This window comes from Arvicanthis niloticus, chromosome 4 (genome assembly GCF_011762505.2).
Source record: "Arvicanthis niloticus isolate mArvNil1 chromosome 4, mArvNil1.pat.X, whole genome shotgun sequence".
NCBI lineage: Eukaryota > Metazoa > Chordata > Mammalia > Rodentia > Muridae > Arvicanthis > Arvicanthis niloticus.
In genome coordinates, this window is record NC_047661.1 from 76651608 (window position 1) to 76667124 (window position 15517).

The following is a 15517-nucleotide window of genomic DNA, read 5'->3' on the forward strand; positions in this document are numbered from 1 at the left end:
TGGGGTCCTGCTGGCGCGGTGGCTAGAGCAAGGTCTCCTTCACCTCGGGCCCTGCCCCGCCCCGCCCAGCCTGGCCAGCACTACCTATAGTTTCCAGAGAACACTATCTGCCCCGGGCCCCCCTCTCCCCCCACCCCCGGGTCGTCTCCTAACCACAGTATCACTCCCTTAGTTTTTTGGAAGAGCTTTGTTGTTGAGAATTCGAGGGCACTATCCCTGTGAAGTGAGATGTTAGCTCATTAGATTGCACTTTTCACATCTTGGTTAATGCGCCTTGCTCAGATTCCTATTACCCTTATTTTGTGGGGCCGGTGTTACTACCTTGACCAGCCATCGTTACTGTGCCATCCCTACAAAATCCTACTAATCTTTGAGTTTGTACTTTGTGGAATCGATCTTAAAGACTCTTCTGCAACTCTGTGCACTGGTCCAAAGCTTTTCTAACATAGTTAAGTGAATTATATGTACCTGAGAATGTACATAGTCTCCCCGAAGGTAGAAGCAAGCAACATAGCCAAAGGACCTACATAGATTTAACCAGGATAGCCACTATTGCTTCCACTTTTCTCTATATAAAATAGGGAGCCTTCCTTGTCGTGCCCCCCCCCCCCTTTTTTTTTAGGTTTTCGAAACAGGGTTTCTCTGCATACCCTTGGCTGTCCTGGAACTCACTCTGTAGACCAGGCTGGCCTCGAACTTAGAAATCCACCTGCCTCTGCCTCCCAAGTGCTGGGATTAAAGGCATGGGCCACCACTGCCCAGCTTGTCGTGCCCTCTTAAAGAACAGTGCTGTTGTAAAGGATGTTATAATAGAACCCTAAATAATAAAGTTCACTCACTACTTTCCAAACTACTCAGAACTCATGACTGGCCATATGGGTTTCCGTACAGTTTTCCTTGTCTTAGAATCTGAACTGTGGCAAGATATTTTCTCTTTGAAACTGAGTTTATAAATTTAAAAGAGAGTTAGGTAGGTCTAAACGATATAAACCGGAGAGCAAATGGAGTCCAAATAAGAAATAAAATTGGAGGGTTTGGGAGGAGGGAGCTGTCAACTTTTGGTTTTAGAAATTAGATTCCACATAACTAAGAACCTCTGTAAAAGAGGCATGAGGAAAGGTCACCTGTGACTATGAGAAAAGACAACCAAACTAGAAGCATGTAAGAGACGTTTGGGATGGCTGGTGTAAGGGAAAGGGTCTCGGCTCAGGTAGATTGTGTTTCTAAAAGAAAGCCACTGCCAGGATACTTCTGTTCTTCTTATTACTGTGGTGAAATACCGTGACAAACAAGCTGGGGAGGAAAGGGTTTGTTTGGCTTACACTTCCACATTGTAATCTATCACTGAAGGATGTCAGGACAGGAACTCAAACGGTGCAGGAACCTGGAGGCAGGAGCTGATACAGTGACCTCCAGGTATGCTGCTTACTGCCTGCCTCCCATGGCTTGCTCAGCCTGCTTTCTTATAGACTCCAGGACCACCAGCCCAGGGATGGCCCCACCCACAAAGGGCTGGCTCTCCCCCATCAACCATTAATTAAGAAATGCCTTACAGCCGAATCTTATAGAGGCATTTTCTCAATCGAGTTCTTCCTTTATGATAACTCTAGCTTGTGTCAAGTTGACATAACACTAGCCAGCGTGACTCAGGTATTCCAGTTCAGGTCACTGCTGGTCAAGTAAGGGGCAGACTGTGACAATAATGTACTTTAAAAAAAAAAAAAAAAACCCAACAACAACTTAACTGCTCTTGGCTAGGCATTAAACTCTCATGCAGCTATGTGCTAAAGTTCAAAAATTATTTACTGAATTGGAAGGAGAATGAAGACGAGGATCACATGCACGACACTAGGCTATAAGCAATGGCAACAAGACCTTCAGCATGCTGAAAAATCAGGAAATGCAAAGGTTAGCTTCACGGTAATGTTAGTTTAGCTATATTACACACAGGACAGAAATGCATTTTAATATATCATATATTCTGCTCAATGGTTTCTTTCACTAGAGTATTTGCTCTCTGAATTTTCTAAGCTCTGCACATCTGCTCTCACTGGACAAAGACTTGCTTTTGGTGTAAAGGGCCTGATGGACTGTGCATGTATAAACACTAGTGGATAACGAAGAGATCCTTCTAAAAGCATCTTGTAAACAGAAGTCTCGTGATGTTTTTGCTACTCCAGCAACTCTGTGAAATCCTCCTTCCTCCAAATGGCAAAACTGCTAAAAATAAAGGCTTTTCATAGACTGGATTGGACTCCTCACACTGAATCTTGCTTCTTGTAAGGACCATAAACACATAGTAGCCTCTAGGCTGGGAAGTCTGACTACTTAGCTCTGCAACAGACCATCGTGTTTTGTCGGGTTATTTAAGTCTGCCTCCAAGCTTGTCTATCGGGACACCTATTTCTTTTCTTTCTTTTGGTTTTTTAAAAACCTTTCTCTGTGTAGTATGTAGCCCTGACTGTGCTGGAACTCACTCTGTAGACCAGGCTGGCCTCGAATTCAGGAGATCTGCCTGCCTCCCAAATGCTGAGATTAAAGGTATGCAACACTACCACCTGGCCATGGACACCTATTTCTAAATCTTGTTTCATCAGTTCTTAATGAGCATGCCTAAATACTATAATTGAGAAGAATCCATCTTGTTTCTTTCTTTTTTTTTTTTTTTAAAGATTTATTTATTTTTATGTATATGAGTACACTGTAGCTGTCTTCATACACACCAGAAGAGGGCATCAGATCTCATTATGGATGGTTGTGAGCCACCATGTGGTTGCTGGGAATCGAACTCAGGACCTCTGGAAGAGCAATCAGTGCTCTTAACCACTGAGCCATCTCACCAGCCCCATCTTGTTTCTTAGTTGACAGATTTTTTTTTTTTTTTTTTTTTTTTTTTTTTTTTTTGGCTTTTCAAGACATTGTTTCTCTGTGTAGCCCTGGCTGTCCTGGAACTCACTCTGTAGACCAGGCTGGCTTCAAACTCAGAAATCTGCCTGCCTCTGCCTCCCAAGTGCTGGGATTAAAGGTGTGTGCCACCACTGCCCAGTCATGACAGATTTTTAAAAAAATATTTACAATTTTTTTTATATGTATGGGTGTTTTAGCTGCATGTATATTTGTGCACCACATGTGTGCAGTACCCACAGAGGCCAGAAGAGGGTGCTACAAGACACCCTGGAACTACAGTTACAAAAGGCTGTGGGCTACCATATGAATGCTGTGGATTGAACCCAGGTCCTCTGGAAGAGCACAGTAGTGCTCTTAACAACCGAGCCAGCTCTTTGTGCTTTTAGATGACGGTTTTGATGTGGAAATTTAATGATCTGCCAAGGTTGCTCTTGCTGTGAGGGTTTGATCTGAGTCTGGTGCACCACAGCACTGTCCTAAGTCCTAGGAACTGTCCATTCCCAACAGTGTTAGTGACCTCCAGAAAACAGGCAGTTAGTTACTTTAGGAACCATGGAATTAAAACTAAGCAAGCTTGAGCCACTCAGGCAGCCGGTGCCAGGGTTACAGTAGTTCCTAATAAACTCTCGCCAGGGTCAAGGCCCTAGGCAAGCCCATAGGTTCTTCTCTGTGCTCATCCATTACCAGCTCATCCTCCTCAGTGTTCAAAACTGGTGAACTTCAATGTTGAAGGAATGCCACCAAGGCTCACACTGACGGAAAAATGCAGGCTTAGCATGGGATGGCTTCTTGTCACTTGCCCAGTGCTGTAATGAGATAACCTGGAATTCCTCCTTTTTAGACTGCCATGAAGGAGAAGAAACAGCTCTCCATGAAAGTTCACAGAAGAATCTCAGAGCTTCATCTTTGCCTGACAAAATGGAGGGCTGTCTCTTTCCTGAGGCTGGGGTCTGTGTTCCCTAGCCTTCCCTCCTGCACCTTCTCCTGGAACCATCGATGATCTGCCGAGAGTGTGTATAGGACCATCCTACTTACGAAGCTCTCATGGACACAGGGTGATGGGCAGATTCCCGGGAAGGTAACACCCTGCTTTATCTCATCCTCTAACCTATGTGGCCTTGTCCCTGGCCTCCTCATCCTACTCCCTAAAATCCCAGCTATGTGACAGTCGGCCTGCCATGTCCCAGAGTTCTAAAAGGCTGACTCTGTGCTGATGCACCCCTCCTCCTTTTCTGATCTGACTGGAATCCACACAGCTTTAACAAGACACGACCTAAGCGTTCGTGTGCTTCACCCACTTCTCCTCAAAGCTCTTCATCTTCATACAGAAAAACAAATGAGCCAACAACAACAAAAGCTGCGTGACTGGATATTCAGCCTGCGTGTATGTCTACAGACCCTTGTGCCTGGTGCCTTCAGAGGCCAGAGGAGGGAGTTGGATTCCCCTGGAACTGGAGTTAAATATGGTCTTAAGCCTCCATGTGGGTGCTGGGAATCGAACCCAGGTCCTCTGGAAGAGCAGCAGTACTCTCAACAGCTGAGCCATCTCTCCAGTGCTGAGCATTAAAGGTAGGGACTAAATGCCTGCCCAGCAGGGGCTTTCCCACTGGACTATAGCCTCCGATTTCATACTACTTCCTCATACGGATCCCGAGAGGCCCACTTCCCTCTCCCTTGCTAAGTTCCACTAATTTGTTATTTCACTTTCTGTTGTCAACTGCTTCCCCAAGCAATGGTTCTAGATGCTTCTATTACTCATTTGATTACCTCCCAGTCATTTCTTAGGAATCCTGTCCTGAGCATTACACTTTGCTCGCAGGCCGCAGTCTTTATCCAGGCAGCCTCCCTTGAACCCTGACCGTGCACCCAGCAGTGGGACTCAATGCTGCCTGTGTGTAACTGGACTTAGTGTCTACACTTGGGCTGCCGGACAGCACTAGAACCATCTGAAGATGGAAAATGGATCCCAAGTAGAACTCAGATAATGAAACATAAATTAAACTTCTTTGCTTACTGCCTAGTAATCCTCTTATCCGTTCTCACTGCTGTCTGTGTCATTTCCCGTAGAAACTATTCCAAGTGTGACCCCTGCTGCTCCTACATTGTACGGTCAGTCTTGCTTCATTCCACCTTGGGAAAACCATGCAAAGTTGTTTTTGCTTTCTGTTTCGCTTTTATCTCTTTCTTTAGTGAAATCTTAAAGTGATACCCTCTTCCCCTTTCTTTTCATCCAAATCCATCCAAAAAACAACCCACACTGTGGTTTCTTTGTAGATACTCCGGATACAGCCTAACTCAGGGGCCACATCCACCAATAACTGGTTTCCCACCTCAACATTCTCCTCCAGCCTTCACAGTTCCCACAGGGATGCTATTCTAGGTGTGTCTTCTTTATTGACGGAAGCTCTTCTGCTTGTCCCTCACTGCAGATGCTTGGAAGGTCTTTTGACTCTTCTCTCTTCTGCTCTCCCAAGTTTGGCCATCTCTTTTTGCATATGACCAGCATCCCCTCTAACTCCCCCTCCTCAAGATCTAGTTCAAGCCTCATTTGAATTTGATGTTGTATTTCTAGCTCCTCAGCTTATCTCCATGAAGAGGTCAAAACTGAATTCACCATCTTTCAAAATCAAGTCACATTTCTCAATTCTCTGTATCTTTACTTAGCCCCAAACTGCGGGTAATCCTGACTTCACCTCTCCTGCTCTGTGTGTTCCTAGTCACCAGCAGCCAGAAAATCCTCCTTTAATCCATTTATTTTTTTCTGTTTTCCAAGTGGGGACTGTTGGACAGACAATCCTGGTTGCAGTCTTTCCCTTTGTCAGTCACTTTCCTAACAGAACTTCCTAATGCCCACATATCCTCCCGTTTACACGGTGCCCATTCCTCTAGCCAAAACTCACTGTTGAGGCCACCTTGGTTCTTCGGTGCCCATCTACTCTGAAAATCTAACAATATGGTATAATACCAAGTAATACTGGCTTCAGAGTCATGTGGACCTGAGTTTGGATACTGGACTATACTTTTTAGCCAGGAAACTCCAGGCAATGGTGGCACACTCCTTAAATCCCAGCACTCAGGAGGCAGAGGCAAGTGATCTCTATGAGTTCAAGGCCAGCCAGGTCTACAGAGCTAGTTCCAGGACAGTCAGGACTACACAGAGAAACCATCTTGAAAAACCAACAAGAACAAATGAAGGAAAGAAAGAACTTCAGTCAACATCCCTCCCTTTTTCTTTCTCATTCAATTCAGTTCTTTACATCACCAACTTGAAACCACATCTAAACGTGCAGTCTCGAACACCATGCTCCTCTTCTGCACATCCCAGTTTCCCACCTGAGAACAGACGCTCACGCCTGTTTTGCTTTTGAATCATGTATCATTGCTATTTTCATCAAGGATTTACTAAATGCAGGACATATTAAGGGATCAAAAAAAAATGTAGATGTGCCATCCTGTGTGTGAGGTTTCTCAGACTTGGACAGTTCTTTCATTTAAAAATTAAAATGTTGAGTAAATGCCTACTATGTGCCTCCTGAAAAGTACTAAAAATTCAAAAAAACCATAAGTCATTTTTCCCCCTGATGCTGGGATCTGGAGTCTAGTTAGAGATACTGATAAGTAGACATTTATACTCAGTTATAATAACTGATACAGATAAATACTGGGTGCTGGATATGTGCGACAGAGACATATCTAGGTAGACAGGAGACTTAATGCAAAAGGACCCAAGCAGAATCTTAAGGAATGCGTAGGAGTCAGCCGAGCAGAGGACTCAGCAATGGGCCGGGGCTCGGCTGTGTGACAGTGTATATAAATAGCCACAAAGCAAGAAGGGGCGATAAGTAAGCAGCAGCACAGAGGCGGGAAGCAGAGTCGCAATCAGAGGAGAGCCATTATTTGAGGGGGCAGGGCTAAGGAAACCCTGCTTCATTGAGGCAGAGGCACAAGAGGTTCAGACAGGCGCCTCAGCCAACACCTTCCTCCATGCAGTGTCCCTCACAGCAGAGGGGCCGTACCTTGTTTGCTATGGGTTTTCCTCAGAGAGGTTGCTCCTCTGCTTTCTCAAAATGCGTATCTGGTGAAAGCTACTTCTGGGCGGAGGGGCTCGTGGTCAGTAAGCTGTGACTTGGGGAAGGTGCTTGACCGTGCCAGACCTCGTGGTATGGAGTGAGGGTGATGGTCTTCTCCCTCAAGCATCCTGGGAATAAGTGACTATGAGTGGTTACATACAGATAGTACATATACTATCCAAAGTAGACAAAGTGACTGCCCACCAGATGTCTGTTATTGTTATGTTTGGTTATGATTGTCCAAAGTGGGATGGATCGGAGGGAGAGACTTTAGGGGCCCTGAGAAATTTCCCACAATGCTCATTTCATTCTTACACCCATTCTTGCTCATTGAGATGTCTTTAATGCTCGTGGCCCGATCCTTTAAATTCTGCCATTAGAAATACCTTTGGCTTTACGGTATCACTTCCCCCAAGCCCTTGCAGGGAGAACGCAATAAAGGGTTAACTCTGCTTTAGTCTAAGAAATTATCTGACCATAGTCATATCCTCTGAGGCTGCAGACTGCACCAAAGGAATATTGTGGGAAGAAAGAAAAAGCTAATTTTGAAACTTAGAGGTCCTCCTTCAGAAATTGAAGGCAGGCAGAGAGATGCTCAGAGGGCAACCATCCCTTCTGGGATTAGAGGAAGGGGTTGAAATTGCAGAGAGATGCCAAGAAGTCAGAGGAAAATAAAAACATGCTCTTTAGTACCCAGAAAAGCAAGCTTTGCCAACTCAAGCAGCTCTGACTTTGGTCTGGGGGGTTCCTCATCACCCACCCCTTGCTCCACTCTGTGTTTGAGAATAAGTCATTTTGGCCAGGATTGGTCTTGACTGGTAGGAACTGAGGGCAACATACAGATGCCCGATGAACCCCTGCGCTAAACTTGTTATTGCTTTACGTGTTTAATCTTTTACCATTGATCATGTGTTAAATTTCACAGGAGTGAGGGAGACTGCTCTAGAAGCTGAAGAAATCATATAGCTCAACTGAGGAAACAACTGTAAAAAATGTTTAATAACAGTCAAGACCTTAATTGAATTACAGGCAGGCTTAAAAGCCACAGACTTCCAGAGAAAAGGAAAATAAACCATGGGCAGAGAGTCTGGGGAAAGCAGTGACAGTTTCTTGAAGGGTCAGAGGTTAAAACAGCCTTGTAAAACTATGACCTGGTGGATGCAGGAAGAAAAGATGACCAGGAGGGACAGACAAGGTGCCATGTCAGACACCAGGAAAGAACACAGTAGATGTGTAGCTGTGAATTATAAAATAAGAATGGTCAGAGTGGCAGCTGTCACTTACCGAGCAATCAGCATGGGCCAACCACTCGCCCAAACAATTTAGATTATCTTATTTCATACACAGGGAAACCCCATGAGGTATGAACTGCTTTATGGGAGAAGTGAGTGTCCTCAAGCTGACAGCCTGAGGCAGAGCTGGCTGTGTCCCCACTGTTTGTACACATGGTAGGGTCAGTGGGGAGCACAGCTGGGGAGATAGAACGGAAAGGGGACTGCAGAGGTGGCTCAGCAGCTATGAGCACTTACTGCAGAGGACCTAGGTTTGATCCTCAGCGTGCATTCAGTTGGCTCACAACCACCTGCAATGCCTAACTCCAGATCTTACCCATTCTTCCCACATCCAAGGGCACCTGCACACAGGGCATACATTCTCACAGACTGGCTGTCCTGGAACTCACTCTGTAGACCAGGCTGGCCTCGAACTCAGAAATCTGCCTGCCTCTGCCTCCCAAGTGCTGGGATTAAAGGCTTGAGCTACACTACTGCCTAATCTTTTCTTTTCTTTTCTTTTCTCTTCTTTTAAATGCAATGAGAATTAATTAAAAGAAACAATCTAGGGAAAGCATAAAAAAGATACATTGTTACTTAAAAAGAAGAAGAAAGGAAAAGTCTACATACAGTTGATTCAACACTGCTTGTGCAACAGCCTCCTTCTTGCGGCATCCCTCTGGCTGTGACTTATAACTATGCACCCATTTTACAGATGAACACACCAATCTGGAGAGGGTAAATAACTTTCTCAGGCCTCACAGCTGTTAAATACCACGAAAGGTCCAGACTTAAATGTAAGGCTTGTGGTAAAACCTGTGTAATAGCTGCTGTCCCACAGCACCTAACCCTTGAGCAAGGGAAACTCTGCAGCTGACATTTGCATAGTATTCTTCAAAGCATTTCCACACTCACAGGCACATGTGATCCTTATGCAAATCATGTGACTGGACCAGGAGATAGCTAAGATCTGGAGAAGCAATAATAATCCGGCCACTAACACTCTAAACCAACACTGGTTTGAGTGCTTTCTTTATACCTGGCATCATGCTAAGGGCTTTCTAAGCTAATTCTATTAGAGAACAACTCTATAACTCAGCTTCTATTATTAGCGCATTTTGCTCATGAGAAAACGGGGGGGGGGGGCTGGGAGGGAAGGCTCAGGGACATTAATGAAAGAACTGGGCTTTGAGAAGTTACAGGACTAGTTCACAGCCACGTAAAAATGAAGGGCTGCTGGGAACGCCAAGGCTTCCCTGGTGTCACACCTACGCCTGCCCCTCGAATGTTGCTATTCTAGCCATTAACCATCAGCTTGGGGAGGGAGGTTTGCAGAGAGAGCAAGTGGCAAGGAAAGCAACTGAAGTACATGTCTAGGGTCAGATACCCTTGTATGAGATGACGTAGACCCTTCCAGGAAAAAGAGGCCATGTTGGAGCTGGCCCAGCACACAACACTAGCATACCGAATTGTCTAGCTTAGGAACTAGTAGAAAGGTCAGAAAGGGAAGGTTTGAAAAAAATACCCTGATCTTCAGTGAGATGCCACCACAGTGAAAGGAAGCAGACAATACCAAGTGTTGATGAGGACAGGCACCATCTCTGTCTCTCTGTCTCTCTCTGTGTCTGTCTCTCTCTGTTTCTCTGTCTCTGTCCCCCCCCCCCCAAACCTGGTTTATAGGAATGTAAATAAAGTGATGTAGCCACCTTGAATATAGTTTACTTGTTTCTTAAAAAGTTAAACCTGGCCAGGTGGTGGTGATGCACACCTTTGATCCTAGCACTCGGGAGGCAGAGGCAGGCTGATCTCTGAGTTCAGGTCTATAGATCCAGTTCCAGGACAGCCAGGGCTACACAGAGAACCCCTTTCTGGGGTTGGGGGCAGGGGAGTTAAACCTGAGTTTTCCATGTGACCCAGCAACTCTCCCTCTAGGTTTCTTCCTAGGAGAAGTACAACCACATATTGTACAAAGGTTTGACTGTGATCGCTCACAGCAGGGTTATTCTTAGTCAAACAGTGAAAACAACCTAAATGCTCACTTGATGTATGTGTAAATCAACTGTAATATATCTGTGAAATGGAATACTATTTATCAGTAAAAAAGGAAACATTGACACATTAAAGTATAAATGTATCAATATATCTTCACAATTACTGTGCTAAGTGAAAAGGCAAGGTATAAAAAAACCAAACCAAAACCAAAGTCCTGCGTATTACTTGATTTCAATTACATGAAATACCCAGAAAAGAAAAATTCATATAGAAAGTGATTAGTGTGGGTAGGAGGAATAAGGATGGACCACAATGGTAATGTTCTTATTTTTATTTATTTAGTTAGTATGAGGATAACACCATGGGCCTTGTGTACTAGGCATGTAATCATCTACCGAGCTACATCTCTTACCTATAAACAAGCCGAGATCATATGAAGCAAATATTCTAGAGCCACATAATGATAGCCTTGGCTAATTTGCAATAAGCATATACATTTTGTGGTATGTGGATGATAGTACAAGGAACCAGCTGTTTTAGGAAATTGAAGATGATTTAGGAAGAAACAGAGTTAAATTTTAAACTTATGAGTGAACACTGGACATGGAAGAAAAGACCCCCGGGAAGTGACAGGGAAAGCTGGAAACACAGAGGTGACAGGCTGGATGAGCTCCCCAGAAGAAAAGGTATGCAGAGAAGAAGAAGAAGAAGAAGAAGAAGAAGAAGAAGAAGAAGAAGAAGAAGAAGAGGAGGAGGAGGAGGAGGAGGAGGAGGAGGAGGAGGAGGAGGAGGAGGAGGAGGAGGAGGAGGAGGAAGAAGAGGAGGAAGAGGAGGAAGAGGAGGAAGAGGAGGAAGAGGAGGAAGAGGAGGAAGAGGAGGAGGAAGAGGAGGAAGAGGAGGAAGAGGAGGAAGAGGAGGAAGAGGAGGAAGAGGAGGAGGAGGAGGAGGAGGACCACCCAGTAGGCAACGCCCTCGGAGTCACTGTTTTTAAGACAATGATTTAAGGGCTAAGGAGGTAGCTCAGTAGTCAAGAGCGCTTGCTGCAAAAACATGGGGTCCAGAGCCCAGATCCTGGCACCCGCATCCTGGTTGTCCCATGCCACCTATGGCCAATAACCCCAGCTCTGAAGTGGGTGGAGACAGAAGGATGTCTGGGGTGTGCTGTCTTCCAGTGTAGCTGAGAAAACACAGGCTCCAGGTTCAGTGAGGGACCCTGCCTCAAAGGAATAGCTGGAGTGACAGAGAATAATACTCAATGGCCTGCTCTAGTCTCTGCATGTACACATAGGCACATGCAACTGTACACACATGTACACATGTCAAACATTCCTTTAAGCCCTGGCTGCTTAAAGTGTGGGCTGTGGCCTAGTATGGAAGGGGGTGGGGGTGTCCCTGAAACATTGGCAGTAGCGAAGGATTTCTAAATGCACTATCACAACTAATTTCAAAATAGAATGCATAATGAGCCCAAGTTGAGCACAAAACATGCTCAGTCTATCCTGTCCACATCATGATACCAACAAAAGGGTCTTGAAACACCTCAGCTCACAATTCAGGCTGCTGTATGCTATGGACCGCAGTGGTTTATCCGGAACATACACACAGATTTCTGATCTTTGGTTTAAGAAAGAAAAACCTTTGCTTACTTTCCTCCTGTCGTTCTTCAACATGTAACTATCAAGTGAGTGTAACTTTGAGCAGGATTATAATCATGTGCTTGATTTAAGAAAGTCCTATTTAGGGTTGGAGAGATGGCTCAGTGGTTAAGAGCACTGGCTGCTTTTCCAGAGGTCCTGAGTTCAATTCCCAGCAACCACATGGTGGCTCATGACCATCTGTAATGGGATTTGATGCCCTCTTCTGGTGTGTCTGAAAATATGAAATAAATAAATTTTTAAAAATAAAAAAAGAAAGTCCTATTCATGCCCTTAATTTCATAAATATTTAATATAATAATGTTATCTCTTTCTTTGCTTGTCTAAGAGATAGAAGTATATAGATTATCTGTTGCTTTTAGTTGGCAACACTTAGAAAAAGTCATTTCTGTGTACTACAAAGGCATGTGGATGTTCACATTGCTTTTCATTCTGCTTTGGAACCTGTTAAAATTATATTCTCAAGCTTTTAGTTTGAGTAACTTTTGTTGTTGTTGTTGTTTTTCGAGACAGAGTTTCTCTGTGTAGCCCTGACTGTCCTAGACTCACTCTGTAGACCAGGCTGGTCTCGAACTCAGAGATCTGCTTGCCTCTGCCTCCTAGGGGGTGCTTGGACTAGAGGCCTGCGCCCACCAACCAACTAATGTAAGTAACTTGATCTGTCAGACTATAAAAACTGGATTTTGCTGTTTGCTTGGAAAATAATTTGAAAAAAAAATCTGGCTCAAGTTATTGTTATCTTGTGGTAACCGCTCAGTAACTGGTATGGTTTCTTTCTAAACAGCACAGTACTTGCAGTTCAAGCGTACCTGGTAAAACTGGAAGACAGCCATAGCTACATTTATCTCCTGTGCATCAAGCTCAAACAAAAATTATATCATCCTCTAAAAACCTCCTGTCCGAGTGGCTTGAGTTTCATAAAAAGCCATTAAATGAATTTTGGTTTCAGATTAGGACAGAATATCCAAAATGGCCTTAAACATACTTCTGCCATTATATACTGAATATTTAAGTGATGTGGAGTTCTCAGCATTGACAATCACAAAATCAAAACTATTGATCAACACTGAAAAACACTGGAGAGGGTCTACATCCTGCAGTGTCAAATATTCCGCCAGGATTTAATTCTTTATATAAAAATAAACAGGCCCATCCATCTCATTAGTATGCAAATTTGCTTTCACCTTTAATAAATGGTAAAATTATATGCATATTAAAGAACTGTTTTAAAATATATTCGTATGATAAATTACCAGTAAATGTTTAAGCTATATGACTATTTTATAGGCCTACATATCCAGGGAGGCATATGAATTTATCAGATGAAAAAAGTCACAAATAGAAAAGGTTTTAGAAACTGGAAGTCCGCATTCACTGAGAGCAGAGGTATGTGCATACCCTTTCCGTAATCCTGGGGTAAATCTGCCTGTGGACGATCACCTCTAAGTAAGTAAATATACAGGGTAACTGGAAATAGATTGAAAACGTGTCACTGTTTTGTTGTTAAAATGAAAATTACAAAAAGTACTTACACCCAAACTAATAATCACACCAGCAAATCTTCCCCCAGCAATAAAATGACAGGCCCTCTCAGTTTTCAATCACCAAGATGGCAGCCCTGCCCGTACCCAGGGATCAAGCTGTTTGGTCCCAGTACTGGACTCTAGAACAGAAGCAACTCATGGATACTTTGAGGTGAATTGCACATCTCATTTCACTCAGCCATGGGTGTGTAATGGAGCTGGACTACAGCTCAGTGGCAGAGGGTTTGCTACCATAGGGGGGTTCCCAGCACCCCCATGCCCAACCCCAGATGAGTAACAGACCAAGGCAGTATGAACAGTCTAAGATTTTTTTTCTTGGCCAATAAAAATCACAGATAATCCAAATACCATAACTAGTCATCACTATGACAATATTACAATAGTTACTGGACTTGCACAGGCTTTTACTAATGCCCTAATAAGAAGCATAAATATTGTTATATTGCAAATTTTGTTTGTTTATTTAGACCATTGTATTTCACTGTAACTAGTTTTTAATAGCATGTATTTAACTTTATGTACTTAAAATCTGTCTGTTCTTATGCTTTACAAGACTGGGGTCCCATTGCACAAAAGCCCTCAAGTGACCCTAGGGTAGAGGAAACTTTCCTAGTCCTCATCTTGAACCACTACCAAAAAAAAAAAAAAAAAAAAAAAGCCTTACCCAATGCCTGCGATCCCACCATTAGAGAACATTCCCTTTGGGTTTTTAAGATTCCCATTAAAATGCAAATGCCCCCGAAGGAGAAGAACTTCTCTGAGTGTTATTAGTTAACCCCTTAAATGGGGTTGTTTAGCAGCTAGCTGAGCGCAGCATTCTACAATTCAATTAAACAAGCATTTATTGACCTGCGGCCATGGGGAAGGATCCAGGCTTGGGGATTGGGAGCCCATCGATCCTCCCCTGTTCCTCCCCTCAAGGATGTTTGCAGTCTACCAGGGGAAATAAAACAGGTTCGAAAGAGAGCAGAAAAACCCGCTTTCCCAGACTTACAAAGAACAAAGTCAACTCAGGCGGGGAGAGATGGCTGAGGAGACAAAGCAGGCATTTCCGTAAGTTCTAGAAGGGCTGAGTCTGGAGTCAGCTAGACCTGTGCTAGGTCCTGTGCTTGCCACATTGAGGGTTGAGGATACAGATAAATACAAGTTAGTTGCTGTTGTTGGCTTCTCTATTGGGACATAAACACACAAGAGAGTGACTTAGAGCTTCCTGGGACCAGGGTGAATCTAGCATGGTAATAAATATATCCAATAAGTGAGCTGAGTCCTGTAGAGTTCCTGAAGGCAGCCTAAAAGGGGCCTATACTGTGGATTCTAGGAGTTTTAAAGTTAAGAGGGGCAACCAGGCAAGAGATGGTACGCCATGTAGGACCATCATGTATTGCAGAGTACAATGTCAAGAGCTTCAGATCTGACCCTTTCCTGACAGCCAGAAGGTTGTCAAATATATTTGATTTGTCCTTACATTTACCATGAGAAAAATTTCCATAAGTGGAGACAGGGTTGGGAAAAGGTGTATCTTAGCTTGATAAAATAGGTATAAACTGAACCAGAGTACTATGGGGTTCCAAAAGCACAGAACTAGTTGGTTCACCTGAAAGCATGGTAACTGTGAAGGTTCAGGGCCCTGGAGTAGATCTGTTGAGCAGACCCTCTGTGGGCAAAGTGGGCTTGCCTAAGTCTACTGGTGTTCCTGTTGCTGGGTGCCTAGAACAAGGTTGACCAGAAAGGTGGGCATGGGGTGGGGGCGGGAGGGGCCGGGGAAGAGGAAGGAATGGAGTCAGAAGGATCACGGCCATGACAGGACTTGAGGGGGCAGTACAATTTAGGACGCAGTAGGTAGAGACTCATCTCGCTTACTCCACCGGCCCACGTAAGGGCAAGGGGGTGGAGTGGGGAGATAGCAGAGGAAGGGAAGGGAAAGGAGATATGTTCCTCACTGAGTAAGTGAAGCGGGAGGGGAGGCTGAGTCACTGGTAATGTCAGAGTGGAGACGGGTGTTGGGAATACCCGAGGTCTTCCGTGAGGAAAGCAGGCTGAGAAGCTCAGGAAGGAAGACCTGTGCATTAGTCAGGAAG

General features: G+C 44.3%; 1 protein-coding gene across 1 annotated transcript in view; it reads right to left on the reverse strand.

The window, feature by feature from the left end:
- LOC143442071 (uncharacterized) overlaps positions 1 to 15517 on the reverse strand; it is a 73256-nt gene that overhangs the window by 12871 nt on the left and 44868 nt on the right. The gene's annotated exons all lie outside the window — the stretch shown is intronic.